The sequence below is a fragment of the Seriola aureovittata genome, chromosome 16, assembly GCF_021018895.1.
Source record: "Seriola aureovittata isolate HTS-2021-v1 ecotype China chromosome 16, ASM2101889v1, whole genome shotgun sequence".
Lineage (NCBI taxonomy): Eukaryota > Metazoa > Chordata > Actinopteri > Carangiformes > Carangidae > Seriola > Seriola aureovittata.
The window spans coordinates 6,183,095-6,202,012 of NC_079379.1; the positions used below are offsets into that span (position 1 = coordinate 6,183,095).

The following is an 18,918-nucleotide window of genomic DNA, read 5'->3' on the forward strand; positions in this document are numbered from 1 at the left end:
AAATGTCATAGTATAGTAAGTCATAAAAAATGTCATAGTTTAGTAATCCATAAAAAATGTCATAATAAATCATTAAAAATGCCATAGTATAGTAAGGCATAAAATATGTCATAGTTTAGTAAATCATAAAAAATGTCATAATAAATCATAAAAAATGCCATAGTATAGTAAGGCATAAAATATGTCATAGTTTAGAAAATCATAAAAAATGTCATAGTATAGTAAGGCATAAGAAATGTCATAGTATATAATAGGGTACAAAAAATTTCATAGTTTAGTAAATCATACAAGATGTCATAATAAATCATTAAAAATGTCATAGTATAGTAAGGCATAAAAAATGTCATAGTTTAATAAACCATAAAAAATGTCATAATAAATCATAAAAAACGTCATAGTATAGTAAGGCATAAAAAAAATGTCATAGTATAGTAAGGCATAAAAAATGTCATAGTTTAGTAAATCATACAAAATGTCATAATAAATCATAAAAAATGTCATAGTATAGTAAGTCATAAAAAATGTCATAGTTTAGTAATCCATAAAAAATGTCATAATAAATCATAAAAAATGCCATAGTATAGTAAGGCATAAAAAATGTCATAGTTTAGTAAATCATAAAAAATGTCACAATAAATCATAAAAAATGTCACAGTTTAGTAAATCATAAAAAATGTCATAAAAAATTTTAAAAAATGTCATAGTATAGTAAGTCATAAAAAATGTCATAGTTTAGTAATCCATAAAAAATGTCATAATAAATCATAAAAAATGCCATAGTATAGTAAGGCATAAAAAATGTCATAGTTTTGTAAATCATAAAAAATGTCATAATAAATCATAAAAAATGCCATAGTATAGTAAGGCATAAAATATGTCATAGTTTAGAAAATCATAAAAAATGTCATAGTATAGTAAGGCATAAGAAATGTCATAGTATATAATAGGGCACAAAAAATTTCATAGTTTAGTAAATCATACAAAATGTCATAATAAATCATTTAAAATGTCATAGTATAGTAAGGCATAAAAAATGTCATAGTTTAGTAAACCATACAAAATGTCATAATAAATCATAAAAAATGTCATAGTATAGTAAGTCATAAAAAATGTCATAGTTTAGTAATCCATAAAAAATGTCATAATAAATCATAAAAAATGCCATAGTATAGTAATGCATAAAAAATGTCACAGTTTAGTAAATCATAAAAAATGTAATAGGCATAAAAAATGTCATAATGAAGCTTAACATATGTTCAGTCAGGAAGACTATCTCTACTCCTCTTCCATTCATAATTCTCTTATTTCTCACCCCACTCCTTGTTATCAGCTGGCCTCAGGAGTTCAGCAACCAATCTTGCTATGATCTCAACAAGCCAATTACATTGACCCTGTCATACTTTAAAATTTGTTGTCCTCTCTCCCGTTGTCAGCTGTCAGCTGTCATTTCAGTGCGTTTGTTGCGACCCTCCTCCACCCCTTTCACCTCTAGTCTTCATATCCAGTCAGGCCGAGCTCATCATCACTCCTCATCACATCCAGATCTGCAGCTTCTCTTCTTCCTATCTACAGGACCACCACCTGTGTCTAAACCCCGGGGGAGTTTCCTGTATTTCGCAGAGCCTCCCCCCCTTTTTCTAGTATAGTATGTAATAAAAACTGTCATACTATAATAAGTCATAAAATGTCATAGTATAGTAAGTCATAAAAAAGTCATAGTATAGTAAGTCATAAAAATGTCATAGTATAGTATTACATAAAAATGTCATAGAATAAAACGTCATAAAAATGTCATAGTATAGTATGTCATAAACAAGACTCAAAACCTTATGTCTGGACAACCTATGGTTAAATCCTGATTATATAACTACAAGGTCGTCTGACAAAATCAAGAAACATATATGAAAGACAGGCTGCGTTGTGATCTCAGCTGTATTCACTAATAAACACTCAAAGAGCAAGTTAAGAGAGACAGACTACTTTTCTTTTTTTTTGCCTTTATTACAGTCATAGTGAAAGAGAGACAGGAAAATTGGAAAGAGTTAGAAAAAGAAGATGACATGCAGCAAAAGGGCCACAGGTCGGACTGAAACCTGGTCCGCCGGGGAAAGGAGTAAGCCCAAAGCACACATCATACATACATACATACATACATACATACATACATACATACATCATATATCTTATTTAGTCTCTCACACAGAGCACAACCTCCATCTGGGATCCACAATAGTTTAGCTTTTATTTACTTTCAACTCCAGAACATAAGAGACTTTTATAGAGGCAGGTCTTTATGTCTAACTCCCTCTGTTTGGTTTGTAGAATAGGTCATAGCCATTAATACAAAGCCTTGTTACCTCCCTCCCTCACTCCCGCTCTCTCTGCTCGGTGTGTCTTGTGTTTAGTTATTCCTCTGCCTCCTTTAAATGATACATGAAATGAAAGTTGTTTTTTTTTGCTGTAATGGAGGTGAGGCTCAGTGTATTGGAAGTGCTTCTCCTCTTCCCTGCAGTTCCCAAGCTGCTGGGAAACAGCTTGGCACTCCGCTGACCAGTGATGGAGATATCCTCAGTCAGTCAGTCAGTCAGGGACATTTGCAACTATAGGACTGACCTGAGCTGCTGATGTATTTATTAGATTTCTACAAAGTCAAATCTTTAGCTTTAGCTCGCCATTAGCAAAACACAACTGAATGTTAAGTCACAGCTGACTTTTATCTTGTACATTTTTACATACTCAGACATGTACTTCAAATAATTTTATCTGCTGGATCGTTTTATGGCACAAAATAGGGAGGCGCTGTTCTACCTGAGCAATGATAGCTGAAGAATTCATGTTGTGCTGCTGGAGGAGTTAAAATCTGATGGAAGAAAATCATTTCCAACCTGTTAGTACTTTTTCTTTTTAAGGAGCAGGCAACCAGGCAACTGTGGGATCAAAGTGAGCAATCACCTCCACTTTACCCTCAATTATTTCATTGATGTCTCGGATTTTTAAGCACAAACATGCAGCAGCTTTCAGTGAAAATTGTATGTATAGAAAATAGTAACTCATTTGTCAGTTTTTGCTTTGGCGACGTGGGGAAATCTGCCAGAAAAACAGCCAGTGAACTGAAATTAAATGAAAGGCTGGAGAATGAGTGCAGACTGAGAGACGAGGATCGGGTTATGAGAAGGGAGAGAAGTGTGGAGGGTGTAAAAGGGCGAGTGATGAAAAAGAGACGGAGAGAAAGAGGGTAGACAAAGGATGGAAGGAGAACAAAACGGAGCAGAGGGAGAGACGACGGAGCGAGACGAGAAACAAAAAGAATACTAATAGATGAGAGATGTGACTGAACAGTTTCTGGAGTTTCTGAGATCCCGATATATCATGTGTGTTGACCTGTATTGAGGTTGTGTGTGTGTGTGTGTGTGTGTGTATACGCAGATAATAGAATGTGTGACAGGTTATCATCATCATCATCATCATCCTGCTCACAGTGCTGCAGAAATTAGACTGAGACAGTGATCCAGTGGAGGATGAACAGAGATGACAGCGTCTACACTTTATGAATTTAGATGACAGATAGAAAGAGGGACGATGAGACACCAGCCGCTTCATCAATGCTGCCGTTCAGTCACTTTTCTGTTAGACTTTACACCCTCTGAACACACATACTTCACTTTATCACTAAATAATTATCCACAGCGGTCTCCTCCTCTCTATAAGAAACAAACCAGGTGATTAACTGGTAACAACACTGAATAAAGCAGTTTGACATTAAAAATCAGTGTTTCTTTAACTCAGAGCGGCCGGGAGCTGAGCTGTTGCTAACGTTAGCTCAGCTTTTTTCTCTGATAACTTAAGATCCAAAAGTCCCACTACTAAAATCTTTCATGTGGTTGAAATATAAAGTTAAAAAACGACCAAGATCAAAAGTTTAGCATAAAAATGTGGCTTAAAATTGGACTAAGTCGATTTTGATACTTCTGGTAGACATCACAACGCCAATGCATGCACCATTGACAGGGAACCACAGAACGCAATTAATATAGAACCTAGACTTGCTTTAAAAATCAAAAAATACATGGAAATCCTTCTTTATACAATATTAAAATATGATGAAATATTATTAAATATTTTTAAATGAAATCTGAAATCTGCTCAAATTTTAATGGATCACTCAGAAAACAGTGAGCCAATCAGAAGAGAGGTTCAGAGCCTCCTCTCTTCTGATTGGCTCACCGACCTGTTGTTACTAGAGCTCCAGAGAAAAGCTTGAGAGAGGAGATGTAAAACTACATTGAGATGGTTTTTGGTTCTTAAAACCACAAATATATCTTCTTATGGATCAATACTTCAAATAAAACACAGAAGTGTAAAACATGGGACCTATAACATCCGTAATATCCGTGTGTCTATTTATTTTTGTACACAGGTCCCTCATGATCTCACTGAGGTGAACTGTTTAAATAAATGATTTAATAACAATAATATTAACTTCAGATAAACTTGTTCTTATGGATCAACACTTCAAATAAAAAGTGTAAAATATGGGACCTTTAAAAAAAGATTGTGTTATTTTAACTTCAATAAAGATGTGACCATATTTTAAGAGGTAATCCAGGCTTACTTTTTCTTTCCTTTATTATAATTTAGGATTAACACACTATCAAACTTCCACTCAGGTATTTTCCAGCACTGAAAAACTATTTTACAACTTTCCCACCAGAGCTCGTCATTGGTACACACAGTGGCTGAGTGAAGCAGCCAGTCGGTGATAAAGGTGTCAGTCTGTAGGTGTGACTGGTCGCTCCCAGTCCGTCACTGAGATAAAAGACTTTCTATTTAAAGCTGCCGTGTGGAAGCAGCATATGTGAGGTCACCTGAGGACACCCGGCCGGCCGCCTGCTCACTCGTGTTCGGAAACGGTTTTTCCTCAGCGGAGAATCAGAGTGTGTTTGTGTGCTCATGCGTGTGTCTCTGCCTGCATTCATGCATACGTGTTCGCGTGGGTGGGTGGAGAGAGAGAGAGAGAGAGAGAGAGAGAGAGAGAGAGAGAGAGAGAGAGAGAGAGAGAGAGAGAGAGAGAGAGAGAGTGTGTGTGTGTGTGTGTGCGTGTGTGCGTGTGTGCGTGTGTGCGTGTGTGCGCGTTTACTGATGCACTAAAGTGAGAGGCCGAGGTAGTGAGTGGATGGTTTTTAGACCCTGCGAACAAACGATGGTATATAAAAGTCTCCTCATGCCAAGGTGACTCACCGGCTGAGGAGTTCATTTATGCATTTTCAGTTTGTTTTTATTTATTTGATTTTTTCAGAGGGTCATATATCCTCGGTGAGAGCACACGTGCTGGCCAGGAGTGTGTTTGTTCGCTCAAACGTGAGAGCGCTGGAGTACATGAGCCGGTGTGTACATTCAGCTGACTGCCCGGTATCCTGGGAAGACCCGTCACACAGGCCGGGTTTCCACCACATCACACACACGCACACACACACATAGCTACTGTGTTTTCCTCTGCGTTACAGGAGATAGATCAGTCCTGCAGCCTTGTGTGGGTCAGACTTTCTCTCCCGGTCATGTCTGAGGAGTCCTCAGTTTGACCTTTAGCTGCTCTCTGTGGCTCTGTTCACACTGCAGCTTCAAGTCTATCCACATTCATACTTTCTCTCATGCAACACAGTTTGGATATGAACTAAAAAAAGTTTTAGGTTTCGTTTACGCAAAATGTTCTGATACAAGGGAGTATTGTCAGTCTTCAGATTCAGATATAATATTCCTACACTGTAAAAAAAAACATGCCCACTAGCAGCTGTAGAAGTTATGAATCTTGTCCATTGAAAACAAAGGAGGAAGTCGGTTGTCATTGAAGGGAAGCAACTGTCTCCTAGAAATTACATTTATACACAACTAAACTGCAACAGAAAAAAATTGTAGAAAAAAATTGTGGCCAGATTAAGTTCTCTGTTAATACAATGAGGATATGATGTTGATACTGAACGTATCAGTAAAACGTTACATCCACCACCCAAATGCTGTTTTTGGCCATTTGAAATGATTGAAAAGTCTGAAATGTTGCTTTAACTGGGCCTTAATCAAACTTATTTGGGCATCTAGATTTAACCAACCTATTATTTCATTATATTCATAGTAATTGAACCCAAAACATTAAACGTTTCCCTGTAAAAATTTTGCATAAATGAAACCGAAAGCTTGCAAAAGTAAGGAGGGGAATTAACTGGCTTCTATACAGTATTTCAATCTTGGTGCAACATAGATATTATTAATAGTATAGATATTAGTATTAATAATTGCAGTTGCATGATGTAAGTCAGTTAAGGGTCAAAATCAAAAAAATGTATATGTATATGTGTGTATATATATATATATATATATATATATACACACACACACACACACACTGCTCAAAAAAAATCTATGTCACCTGCTTTGGTGCAAATGAAAGTGAAAACAGGTGCAAAAGCAAAAGCAAGACAACCCCCAAAAAGGGAATGATTTTGCATGTGGTGGCCACAGACAGTTGCTCTCTCCTGATCCTTCCTGACTGATTCTTCCCTAGTTTTGTGTTTTGCAAGTGTCCTTGTTACTACTGGTAGCATGAGGCGGTACCTGCAGCACAGTCATGTTGCACAGGTAGTCCAGCTCCTCCAGGATGGCACATCCATAAGTACGGTCACAGGAAGGTTAGCTGTGTCTCCCAGCACAGCGTCAAGAGCATGGAGGATACCAGGAGACCGGCCGTTACTCAAGGAGCGCTGGACAGGGCCGTAGAAGGGCATCAACCCAGCAGCAGGACCCGTACCTGCTGCTTTGTGTGAGGAGGAATAGGAGGAGTGCTGCCAAAGCCCTACAACATGACCTCCAGCAGGCTGCTGGTGTGCATGTTTCTGACCAAACTGTCAGACACAGAGTCCATGAGGGTGGCATGAGGGCCTGACGTCCTCTAGTGGGACCTGTGCTGACAGCCCAGCACCGTGCAGCTTGACTGGCATTCGCCAGAGAACACCAGAACTGGCAGGTCCGGCACTGGCGCCCTGTCCTCTTCACAGATGAGAGCAGGTTCACATTGAGCACATGTAACCCGCGTGAAGGAGTCAGGAGACGCCATGGTGAACGTTATGCTGCCCGTAACATCATCCAGCATGACCGGTTTGGCGGTGGGTCAGTGATGGAGGGTGGCACAGACCTCCATGTCACAGCCAGCGGATTGTGAGACCATACACTGCAGTGGGCCCTGGGTTCCTCCTGGTGCAGGACAAGGCCCGGCCTCATGCTTCCAGAGTGTGTAGGCTGTTCCTGGATGACTGGCCCTCATGTTCCCCTGACCTAAATCCAATTGAGAACCTATGGGACATTATGTATCAGTGCATCCGACGCCGCCAAGTACCGCCACAGACTGTCCAGGACCCCACTGATGCCCTGATCAGGGTCTGGGAGGAGATCCTCCAGGACACCATCCACTGACTCATCAGGAGCATGCCCAGATTCATACAGGCATACACACTACTGAGTCACATTATGAGTTGTGATGAAAGTCAAGTTGGATCAGCCTGTGATTTCAAATTTTTACTTTGATTTTCACCAAATTATACAATCAGTTAAGATTTTCTACTTGAATAATTCGTTCATCAAGATCCGACGTGTTCCCATCATTTCTTTGAGCAGTGTATATACATATATATATTTGTACAGTATATATATGCACAAACACCACACACACACACACACACAAACACTCACTCCCACAGCTGACTGCGGCTGTGGTGGTGGGAGGGACTTAACATTGTTAATCTGTCTGTAAAAGAAAAAGCAGAAGATTAAGCCGTTAACATGGAGCTGCAATTAAGCACATCCCATTTATAAATACAGCCATGACAAACACAGAAGTAGTTAAATTAGCCAATAAAACTTTAATTATCTCTTTAATTATTTCCTGTCACCATGGCGACAAGAGAAAACGGAAAATAAGTAAAATAACAAACTTGAATCAAATTTGGGAAATTTAGACTAATTAAAGAGTTCGAAATCTTCAGTTTCTTACTTTTAAAGCAACATTTAGTGTTTACAGATTTCAGATTCCGTAAACACCACAGGGATATTTCATTGTTTCTGAGAGTTTTCACCAGTGTTGTTCATCAGTAGTGAGATGGGATTTGAACCTCAGACAGAAACGTGCTGAATGTGCCTGAAAACATAATTAATTGAGTCACTTAACAACAACATCTCAGAAACAGTGAAGTGAAATCTTTATTTTGTGTTTTATTTTTATTACAGTGACTCAAATCACACTAATCATGTCTTCAAATAACAGTATCACTATCTAATAAGGCACCTTTAATTATAAGTTGTGATTCATGGTTAATAAATGACTTATTGATGCTATAACCCATTAATTAATAACAGAATTTGGGTTGCCAGATTGTGGAAAGTGCCCCTCCAACATGACTCGTGCTTTGTGTTTTTAGTGCCCTGCTTTACTTTTTACCCTCTGAAGTAAACTGTATGATAACTCTAAGGTATTGGAATATAATGTAGTAGCAATTGGTATTGCCATTAATTACAGTGTATAAGCTCGTTATAAAGGATGTTTTATTGTTGTTGCCTCATGTGAAGCCAAACACAGTTGAGATGACCAGCTACAGAATCAGGATTCAGCAGCGTTAATGGTCTGTCTGCAGAGAAAACACTTTATGTGATTTAATGAAGATAAAATCCGTTTGATGAATCAACTTGTTGATTGATGGAAAATGAACAGGCAATTGATCTGATAATCGATTTCATCTCATCCAAGTCTTTGGGCTTTCATTGGATAAAACAAGAACTTGAAGGCGTCGCATTGGGCTCTGAAATGATGATCATCAACATCTTCGACTATTATCTGACGTAAAAATGTCTGTGCAGCAGCTTATGAGAAATAGTTAGGTTTTATTGTTAGACGACCTCTAGTGGCCGTAGTAATTATGACAGGAGCAAAGGAGGAAGTCAGGTGACGTAGTGTAAAGAGCTGGAGGTCAGGGTGGACGGATGAGTCGAGAAACAGGAGACGTCTGAAACTGACAATTGGTGTTGGCTGTTTTGTTGGTTGTGTAATTTATTGTTAGCATGATGATGAAGGTCCTGGACTCGTATCCGAGGGCAGGAACAAGTCTCTACGGTGCTTCAGGTTGTTGGATATTTCGCAGAAAAATCAGTCAATGCAAAGGATAATCAGCAGGTTAATTGACAATGAAAATGGTTGTTAGCTGCAGCTCGAAAACTTTTCTGTAAAATATTCTTCATGGCTAAAGACTTCTTTTGTCTCGATGATTATCAAAGACTTGAGACAAGTTTTGTTTCTTTTGCATTTTTGCCTTCACAGCATGGATGGGCCTACTGGGCACAGGGTCAGAGGGCCCCAGGGCCAGAGCCTCTGTTTGATGGGAATTCAATCAAACAACCGCAAAGCAACTACAAAGACATCTCTGAATCTATGGCTGTTGGTCTTATGGAGGAGGGGTGGGGGGTCTTTTATATGTCTGTGCCCGGGGGCCCATTGTCTCATCATCAGTCCATGACTGAGCGTTATGTTATGTGTCGTAATCACTCGTCTCAGGCCTACAAACAACTTTGTTTGCAGTATGATGTTACATGTAAGAAGTCAGTGTCTTTTCTGACAAATGTCTCCCCACCACAGTGAAATTGTGGTGTCTTGTAATTCCACGTGGGCTGGACACATGAACGTGCACGACATGAACACACAGTCATCCTCCCGGATTTAAGTTCAAACATTTTAAGCGTGCAGCGATTTGATCGGGAGGGCTGTCAGTGTGAACGCAGCCTGTCAGGGGTCTTGTGAGGACACGACGGTCGAGCCAACCAATCTGTCAGAGCTGAGGCATCCGAGACAGGCGGCCATTAGTTCATTTAGAGGGAGGGTGGGGGTGTGGAGTGGGGTGGGGTTTTGGGCAGGCAGGCTGGATTGACACGGCAAATGTTCTCATGTTAAAGGGATTATCACAGAACAGAGGAGGGGAAGCACCACGGACTGACATTTCATCTACTGACAGAGCAGCCTGCGGGGACTATATTTTGCTGCGGCGGGACACAAACCGTTCCCACTGAAGAGAGTTTAAAAAAAAGGTTTAAAAATATGTACCCAAAAGGTCACGGCCCTCAGTCTGCACATAAATCGAGCATGTAAACTTTGGAAATCCAGGGAGGATAAAACACAAAAGCTGCAGTGACGTGTGTGTGAGCCGACAGCAGTGAATTATTTATTCTCATGTTGGAGGGATTATCAGCAAACGGAGGAGGAGGAGGAGGAGGAGGAGGAGAGCAGGAGCACTCTGACAGTTAATAGAAGGCTGGAGGGTCGTATTGTGGAGGGACCAGGGACAGAAATTTTGTCGTTTGTGCTGTTTCCCCCTTTTTTTTCCAATTGAATAGCTATAATGAGAGGTGTGATGAATGTTAGCAGGTTGCCAGCCTGCCTGTTAGCATGAATAATGACATCTCCCATTTATCTCAGACATATCTACTGTTTGACAAAAAAAAAAAAAAGACTGACAGCATAAAATTAAGAATAAACCTATTTTTTTTTTTAAAGGACAGCAGCCTACTGGAGGAAGTGATGTTCCAAAATGCAGCCATGTGGTTTGGAAAGAAGCTCATAAATAGTTAAATTTGACATAATAAAACACATGGATGAAGCTCCTTGTGCATCAGCGTTCACATCAGTCCTGCAGCCGCAGATGTGCAGCACGACTGGATGGGATCACGTATACAGGCGGTGGTGGGGGGAGATTTCATAACACAGTGAAGTCAGCAGGTCACGGTCAGTGGTATACGGACAGTGAACACTGCTGAAGTAGAACTACACTGACAGCGAACGCAGCTCAAGTCATCTACAGTCTAAAGCTAATCTAATCATTTGATCATTTATTAATACAATTCCTCAGTCCTCACTTGGTGCAAAAATATATACAAGTTTATCTGAAGTTAATATTATTGTTATTAAATCCTTTATTTAAACAGTTCACCTCAGTGAGATAAGGATCTCTCATGAGAGCCCTGTGTACAAAAATAAACATAAACATAGACACACGGATATTAAAGGTTCCATGTTTTACACTTTTCCTGTGTTTTAAGTGTTGATCCATAAGAAGATAAATTTGTGGTTTTAAGAACCAAAAACCCTCTCAGTGTAGTTTTACATCTCCTCTCTCAGGCTTCTCTCTGGAGCTCTGGTAACAAGTCAGTGAGCCAATCAGAAGAGAAGAGGCTCTGAACCTCTCTTCTGATTGGCTTCTGAGTGATCCAATAAAAATATATCAGATTTCAGGTAAACACTCAGAGAAACCAATTCCTGCACGGTTGGAAAGGGGGTCCAGGTGTGCGGGGTTTGGGGCATGGCTTAGAGCGGTGACTGCTTTGTTGTGACATCACAAAGTTACAGAAGTCCTGATGACTCGTTTTAAGGCTCAGTTTCTGAATACAGGCTGTGAGCATTTCTCTGTGGACTGAACGCTTTTATACTTTCACAGTATTAATATAGAAGCTAGACCGCTGCTTTAAAATCAAAGAAGACATGGACATCTACCTTTGTACAAGATGGGGAAAAAGATAGACACACAGAGAGTTCAAGGACATGCATTATACATTTTCACATTTAAGAAAAGCATGTGAAGATGTTAAACTGAAATAATGAGGCTTCAGCATTGTGAGAGGATGTTTGCTGTTTGTTTCCATAGACAGTTTTTCCTGTTGAGCTGCAGTGGAGAGAATTTCATATTACAAAGACTTAATTTGAAAGATACTCACTTGAATTGTCAAAGTCTGACTGTCGAAGCCTCAGATTCACATCAGATGACTAAAGAATATATTTTAGCACCAAGGACTGAAGAGGACTGAAGAATTCGTCCCCTATAATTTATATTGAAAGCACCTTAAAGGATAATTCCAGTTAATTTCAACCTGGTGTATCTCCCATAGATGTGGTAAATGTGGCTCTACGGGTGCGAACTGACAATCACCACCTACTTAGCAGAAATTTGGGGAGACAACACTTGTCTTTGAGTCTGACCCAAAGTAAACATGGACATTATGCTAACTTAAAAAGGATCTACATCCAGGGCTTTTTCTATGTATGTCAGAGACCAGGAATCTGACCAGATGCTTGTGTTTACTGCCAGTGAAATTGTAAGAGCTGACTGTTTGGTCCAGCTTCCAGCTTTCCTCAGTTGATTTTGTAGAGTTCAATCTCTAACCCTGCAAAACCTTTTTCTTGTGGTTACAACACTGGTATTACTATCACCTGTGGACACGCCTGTTTTCCTGGAATCAGCAGGTCCGCCTCTGCAGTAAGAGTCCTCATCCTCCTCCTCCTCCTCCTCCTCAGTCGGCTGTTTCTCGAGGTGCGTTCTCTTTCAGGACAGTCCTGTTCCCTTCCTGCCTGTTTGATTTCAGCTCCTCTTCTGTTTACTCCACGTAGGAAAAATGCGGCCAACCATCAAAATGAAATGACTCGTCCTCGTGATAACATACGGGGCTAATTCTTCAGTGCGTTCAGCTTTTTGAGTTTCCCGAGGAGACAGTGCAACAGCAGTGAAAGTCGGCCTCACACATGTAAACAGACCAGTGTGTGTGGATGAATATGCAGGTGATTAGTCCGTGTTTACTCTGTCAGACTCAGACTGAAACACAATGATTCATGTAAAAAAAATCTGGTTTATTTGAAAAGCTGTAGGAGGCTCGCGGAAAGTCCTCATTCCTCTGAATCTTTCCAGTGGCAGTGACAAAGTTAGCCACGACTCTTCATGCCCAGTGTGAACAGGAGGAATGATTACAGCAAAAACAAAAAAAAAATCCTGTTTCAATGTCATATCAGCACCTGACTGTTGTTTTAAGGGAGAATTGAAAATTCTGAACTTGTCCTTTAAGGTTCAAGGTTTCACAGATGAGGAACTCTAATGATTCTTCTCCTCGAACTGATTCCTCCTCTGATTTGTTCAAACAGGTTCATCATAGCTGTTTCAATCAGAGTTCCGTATGTGGGACTGGAAATGGGGATGTCGTCTTTCTGTGCCAGAGCCAGAAAAATGTCCACATAGACGCTGTTAAGTGTGGATGAGATGTTTGGGTTAGGGTTGATAGTTGACTTAAATCACCGTATTATATGTTAACTTCTGCCGGTAACCGTCCCTGTGTCACTCCACTCTCTCTGATTGTTTAAGGAAAAATATTAATACCAAAAACTCTGTTATAATATGGGTCATTTAATGGCTACAATTTACTGAATGAATTCCTGCTCCCCAGAGGATGGACCTTTCTTCCAGCAGCACCCTCAGGACAAACTTTACCTCAGTTAATAATAAGATCTTCAGAAACAAGATGTGAGCAGCATGAAAGCACTAAACATACATTTTATCTGTATCGACAAAACATTTTGTTCAATGTACAAACATTATGTCGTTTTCAGATGGGTTACATGAGACACAAGCAGGAAGACGATGGGTGATATTCCATGCCTAGGCAGAATAGCAGGACCACGTCTTTGACTGAGTGACTGAGTGAGTGATCAAGTTTCCCCATTGGTTGATTTGGTGCAAACAAGCAGTGATGACAACTTAATGCCTTTGTTGCTAGATTTTTCCATATGGGGGCTGTAGTGTGTATTAACATAGTAAGTTTAACATATAAGTTCCTGTATATGACTAACAAGTCAGTATGACAAAACTACCGTAGACTAAGGCTCTGAACTGTCTTGCAATTAATTCGTTTTTAATTCGATTAAATTTTTTTCTTCTGTTTTTCAGATCCAAAACAATCCAATACAACAGCCTTACATCAATTACGATATATTTTTCCATTCAGATCATATAAATGTTACACTACAGTAAATATTAGAGGATATAACAACAGCAAAGCAAAGTGCAGCCTCCAAAATGACTACACAGTTGAATCAACATCGCTTTAAAACAGCTTCAACACAAAAATTACCCTTTATAACCTTCTTAAAAAGGGAGGATTTATTGTGTTGCATTCTTTTTAGGTTTTCTATTTAAGTGTTTTCTATGGTTTTTTACTGAGCTCTCATGAGAACTTGTTGTGTTTGTGGTGCTAAATGGAAACTTTATAGAAAGCTTTGTACTTAAATTTACTTTTTTATTTTCTTTGGCAACCTAATGACATTCCTATGGGTATATTTTCTATTTCTTTGTAGTGTTTTTTGGTGGTATTGTTATGGTAAACACCTGTAAGGACCTGTAGTGCGTCAGCTTGCAGGAACCTTAATTTGCCTTTCCTTCTATAATATTTGTATAACATCACTGTGCAGTCTGACAGTTCTGCTGTGACAGTTGCACATTTTAAATCCATCTGTCTTTTCTTCATAATAAAACTGAATGAACGCCTGACTGACTGAACAGCTGCTTATAAAGAGCCATGCGTTGGTGCTGCAGTCCGGTTCGCATGCAGCCAGTCAGACAGTCAGCCAGTCATCCAGTCAGCCAGGCGTTTGGATATGTAGGCCGACGCAGCGAGCAGGCAGGGGGACCGCGGGCACAAGCTACAGATGCATGGGAGGGGGAGGGAAGGGGGAGGAGGTGAGGGAGGGGTGTGGGGAGGGATATAGGAAGAGAGAGTAAGTGAGAGAGAGAGACAGAGGGGAGGGTATAGGAAGAATAAGAGGAGGAGGAGGAGGGAAAGGGGAGGATGGGGTGAAAAGAGGAGAGCTGTCCTCAGAATGACCCACACCAGCACCAGACAGCCTCAGCCCCCCCCCCCCACTTCTCTCTCTCTCTCTTACGCTCACTCTATATCTCTCCATGCTCGCTCGCTCTTTGCTGCGTAATCGGCTGAAAAAAAAAGAAGAAAAAATAGAAAAGCACGGCCGGGACGTCTGCACTCTTCAAACATCCTCATAAAAAGGTGCAACAAGGAACCTCAGAGATCACAGAGGTTTTTATCAATATTATAAATTTACAGAAAAATAGAAGTTTTTATTTCTCATTATTATTCTTTGACTTATTCTGTGACCTGGATAGCAACCACTGCTCTCATACTGGCAAAAAAATGTGCCTCCATCATGTTAAGACACAGTTACAAATTTGTGACCATTCAGATATTAAATCTAAGCATGTGTGCAAGTAAGTGCTTTTTCCATCCACCTGTTTTTATGTGTGTTTTCAAAAAAAACTGAAAGGAAACAACAGTAACAATCACAAGCATCTTACTTCCTCATTAAAAGCTGATTAAAAGACCACGAGAGCCACAGACACAATCAGAATGTGATTGACTGACACACATATGTGACTCGGCTCACAGACGGGATGGGGGGGGGGGGGGGGGGGGGGGGGATTACAGTTTGTAGCTCAGCTGAACCCCTATAGATTTTGGATGGATGTGTTAAGACAGCGCTCTCCACCACCGTCACTACATGAGGGGAATGTTTTACATGAATGCTGTTCATCCCTCCAGTAGAGGTTCTGGAGGTTTGTGGTGGCCCGCAACACTTTACACTGGGGTTTCCTTTCATTTGTCTCCCATCTGTAATTAAGCTACTTTAAAACCATCTGCGCCCAACGTCTTCTCAGAGTCGTAAATCTGAACACACACACTTTAAGATGCAGTGTAACTTACACTATCCCTGGATATCATTATATCTGATGTCCATTATGAATAAATGTCCATAAATCCACTTAGGAATCAGAAAATAAGCCGCTTCTTATAACTGCAGAACTTGCCTGAGAATCATCTTGTTTTAAAGTTTTCTTCAGTATCACAGGAACTCAGTGATAGTAGTCTGAACATCCGTGGGTACACTGCAAACAAGAGCTGCTAAAAGCTCTTTCGGCTAATTTTAATGTCTATTTGCCAGAATGGGCGGCACAGATTTCTGGAATTTGTCTGAGGAGGAGTTTAGAGAGTCAGACTTGATCTAAAAGAGCCTCTTAATGCTTCTAAACGAGCCCAAAGGTTCATTAATGCGCCCTGTAAAAATACTTCTATATAGAACCTTTTAGTGGGTGACATATTTATACCAATATATGATAAAGGACCTACAAAGGTTCTATGGAGAACCTGTTGTTTCAAGACTGTGCTACCAAGATGGAGAGTATGTGTTATTGGAGTGTGTGAAGGTTTAAACACGAGAAGTAGTCCTCACTGGCCGGCCATATAGACTCAAACACACACACACACATTTGTATACACGTGTGCCCCAGTGTGTGTGTTTGTGTGTGTGTGTTAGTAGAAGTAGGTCAGTAGTGAAAGGGTTCTCGGTTATCCTCACACGGCCTCTGTTCGGCCCGTCACACCACTCGTGTCGACTCTAATTTTCTCTTTCTCATCCCTCCTCCTCTTCCTCCACCCCCCCCCTATCTCCTCCCCCTCCTTTTCCTCCTCCTCCTCTTCCTTCATCCCTTTCTCTCTGCTCTGATTAGGGAAGGGAGCATGTCCCACCCCTGGTTCAGACGGGTCTTGTGCAGGTTAACTCTTCGGTCGCCGCCTCTGTTTTTCACCTCCCTTCTCTCTCTTTTTTTCATTTTCTCTCCTGAAAACTGTCAACTTTTATCTCCTGCGAGGCCGGCGGTCTGCTTGTGTTTTCACAGAGGCCCCTGCCAGACCATTTGCGGCATGTAACTGGTGTTTTCGAGGGAGACCCGACGCCACAAAATGGGGCAGAGCTCTGTGTTGTAAAGAAGGACATGAGTCAACCCTTTTCCCCCCAAATGTTTCATTCAGAAACAGAGGAATTGGTGAAGGAAAAACTCAGAATGCCACCAGGTTTCCAGCCAGTGAACTTCCAAGAAGGCTGGCTAATGCCCAGATCTGTGAACAAATGGTGTATTACCTAACCCCAACCAGCTTTACATGATTTACAGTAGAGCCGGGGGAGGGCGGTTGTTTGAGCTCACACTGCCATCTGCTGGAAGAAGAGGGAGGAGGAAGACAAACCCCTCTCCTCACCACACAGACGTGTCAAAACGCCCCAACATGGCTCCCGAAAATGTCTCTGGCAACCTCACAGGCAAATTCACCCCAGATCAGGTCTCAGTTTAACCACAAACCCCGCCCTTAAAAAAAGAAAAAAAAAACAGTCACCAAAGGGAAGGCTCAGTGTGTGAAACCGGCAGGTGAAAAGGTGGAGTGAGGTATGCAAAGGAAGCAGTTCAAATCTGGTGGAGAACAGTGTGTTCCCTGGACTGGTTAGACTGGTTTCTATGGTGCCGCTGGTTTCTATGGCGTTTCACCAGGCACGCTTGGCGACGGCACTGAATATCTTGAATGCCTCAGATGGGTCATCAAGGACGAAAAACACTGGCTGAGTGTGGGAATCAGACTGTAGCTGCTGCTGCTGCTGTTTACCAGGAAATAAACAGCCCGAAAAGAAAAGATGTTTAAACAGGTGGATTTTCCTGTGAGGTGTGTTTTTTTTTTTCTTTTTTTAAAGAGAGGATTCATAGGCATTTTTAACTGTTTCACATTTGACACATTTGTCAGATGTGATACAGCTTCTAAAGATCAACATTGACAAAAGTCAGCTCAAAAATTTATGGAGCAAAAGTTCCTCCCTTGAATGAAATTAAAGCTAATTCAGCAGTGATGGATCCACATTTAATGTAAAGCTTTAATGCTGAAATCAACCAAAGTTACATCTTAAATTACAGCTGTAGATTTAATGTGTCATTTTTGAATATAAATAAATAAATAAATAAACACATGAAATGAAATGTGGTGTGAATGGGGGAGGGGGATGACAGTCCTGGACACACTGTGTATTTTTGACTTTTTTACTGTTACTATAGTTTAGAGCTGCAACAATTATTTGATTAATCGATTACTTCGTCACCAGAAAATAGTTGTTGCAGCAAGTTTAGCTGGAGATAACCTTTACTGCTTTATGACTGATGTGATGTAGATGAAACAGCAGCCAGATGTGTGTCGTGGACTGAAAAGTACAATATTATAGAAGTAGTATAAAATGGAAAAAAACTTCAATCTGAACTGGAAAGAATATTTTTGGTTTCAGTTCTCTGAATAAGACTCTTTATTTCTCTTCTGATTCTGAAAAACTTGCTCATCATCTTTAATTACTGAAATCCACCAAAGTCCTCTCACACTGTCAACAGCTTCCAAAGGGGCCGAGGCAGAAAGTAGTTCCAATTAAAATTGTTCACACTGAGGTCTGTGGATTATTCACAGCAACAGAGACGTCGTCTCTGAGAGGACGTTTGTGTCTGTGGAAGCTTCTCAATGAAACTTTTAATGAAACTAAACTCAGTGTGTTAAAGCAAATATGTCAGAGACAGATACTGAAAACCCGACAGGACAGACGCAACAACTGCTTGTTGTTTTTTTTTTGGTGAACCGAGGCTTTAATCTTAAATCTTGACTTTTCCTCCATTTTCAGTGGTTTTATACATCTTTTGGGCTATTGTTATTAATTAAAAATAAAAAATGGACCAGCATCTCTGCTCTTTAGAAAACCAGCCGGATCAGTGACCGTGTTGTGAGGACTTGAAGTTGAGACATTCTCATCAACAGGTTCCTGTCTGCAGCTTTAATCTGTGTCAGCGTGCTCCTTCAAGCTTTTCAGCAGCTCAGGTGAAAATGTGTCAATTAAAAGCAGAAGAGAGCAGGTAGGAACTGATCTGACTTCAGTGATGTATCGCTCCTTCTCCTGACACTGACAGTCTGATGCTGCCACTCAGCCGCGAGGTGACACGGAGCAGATGTTCACCCTGCACATCTGGACTGTGAAAACACGGTTTCGGTTTCTTTATGCTGCTCTCAGATCAGAACAGAGACACTAGAGTCTGGGCCTAGAATCGATCTGAGTGGCTTCAGCGTGATTCATGTACTAACCTGTAGGAAAAGTGCTGTACAAATAAAGTTTGATTGATTGTGAGTAAAGAGATTAAAGTGAGTCTGGAAAACAAA

General features: G+C 40.5%; 1 protein-coding gene across 2 annotated transcripts in view; it reads right to left on the reverse strand.

The window, feature by feature from the left end:
- The window catches only part of LOC130183586 (zinc fingers and homeoboxes protein 1-like), a 54,792-nt gene that overhangs the window by 20,013 nt on the left and 15,861 nt on the right, over positions 1-18,918 (reverse strand). Inside the window, exon 9 of one of the 2 annotated variants that reach the window (XR_008829853.1) lies at positions 11,304-13,088. The exons of the other annotated variant lie outside the window; for it this stretch is intronic. The gene's annotated coding sequence lies outside the window, so the exon portion shown is untranslated. Of the gene's footprint in view, positions 1-11,303; positions 13,089-18,918 lie in introns of those variants that run through there. 2 annotated transcript variants of the gene reach the window in all.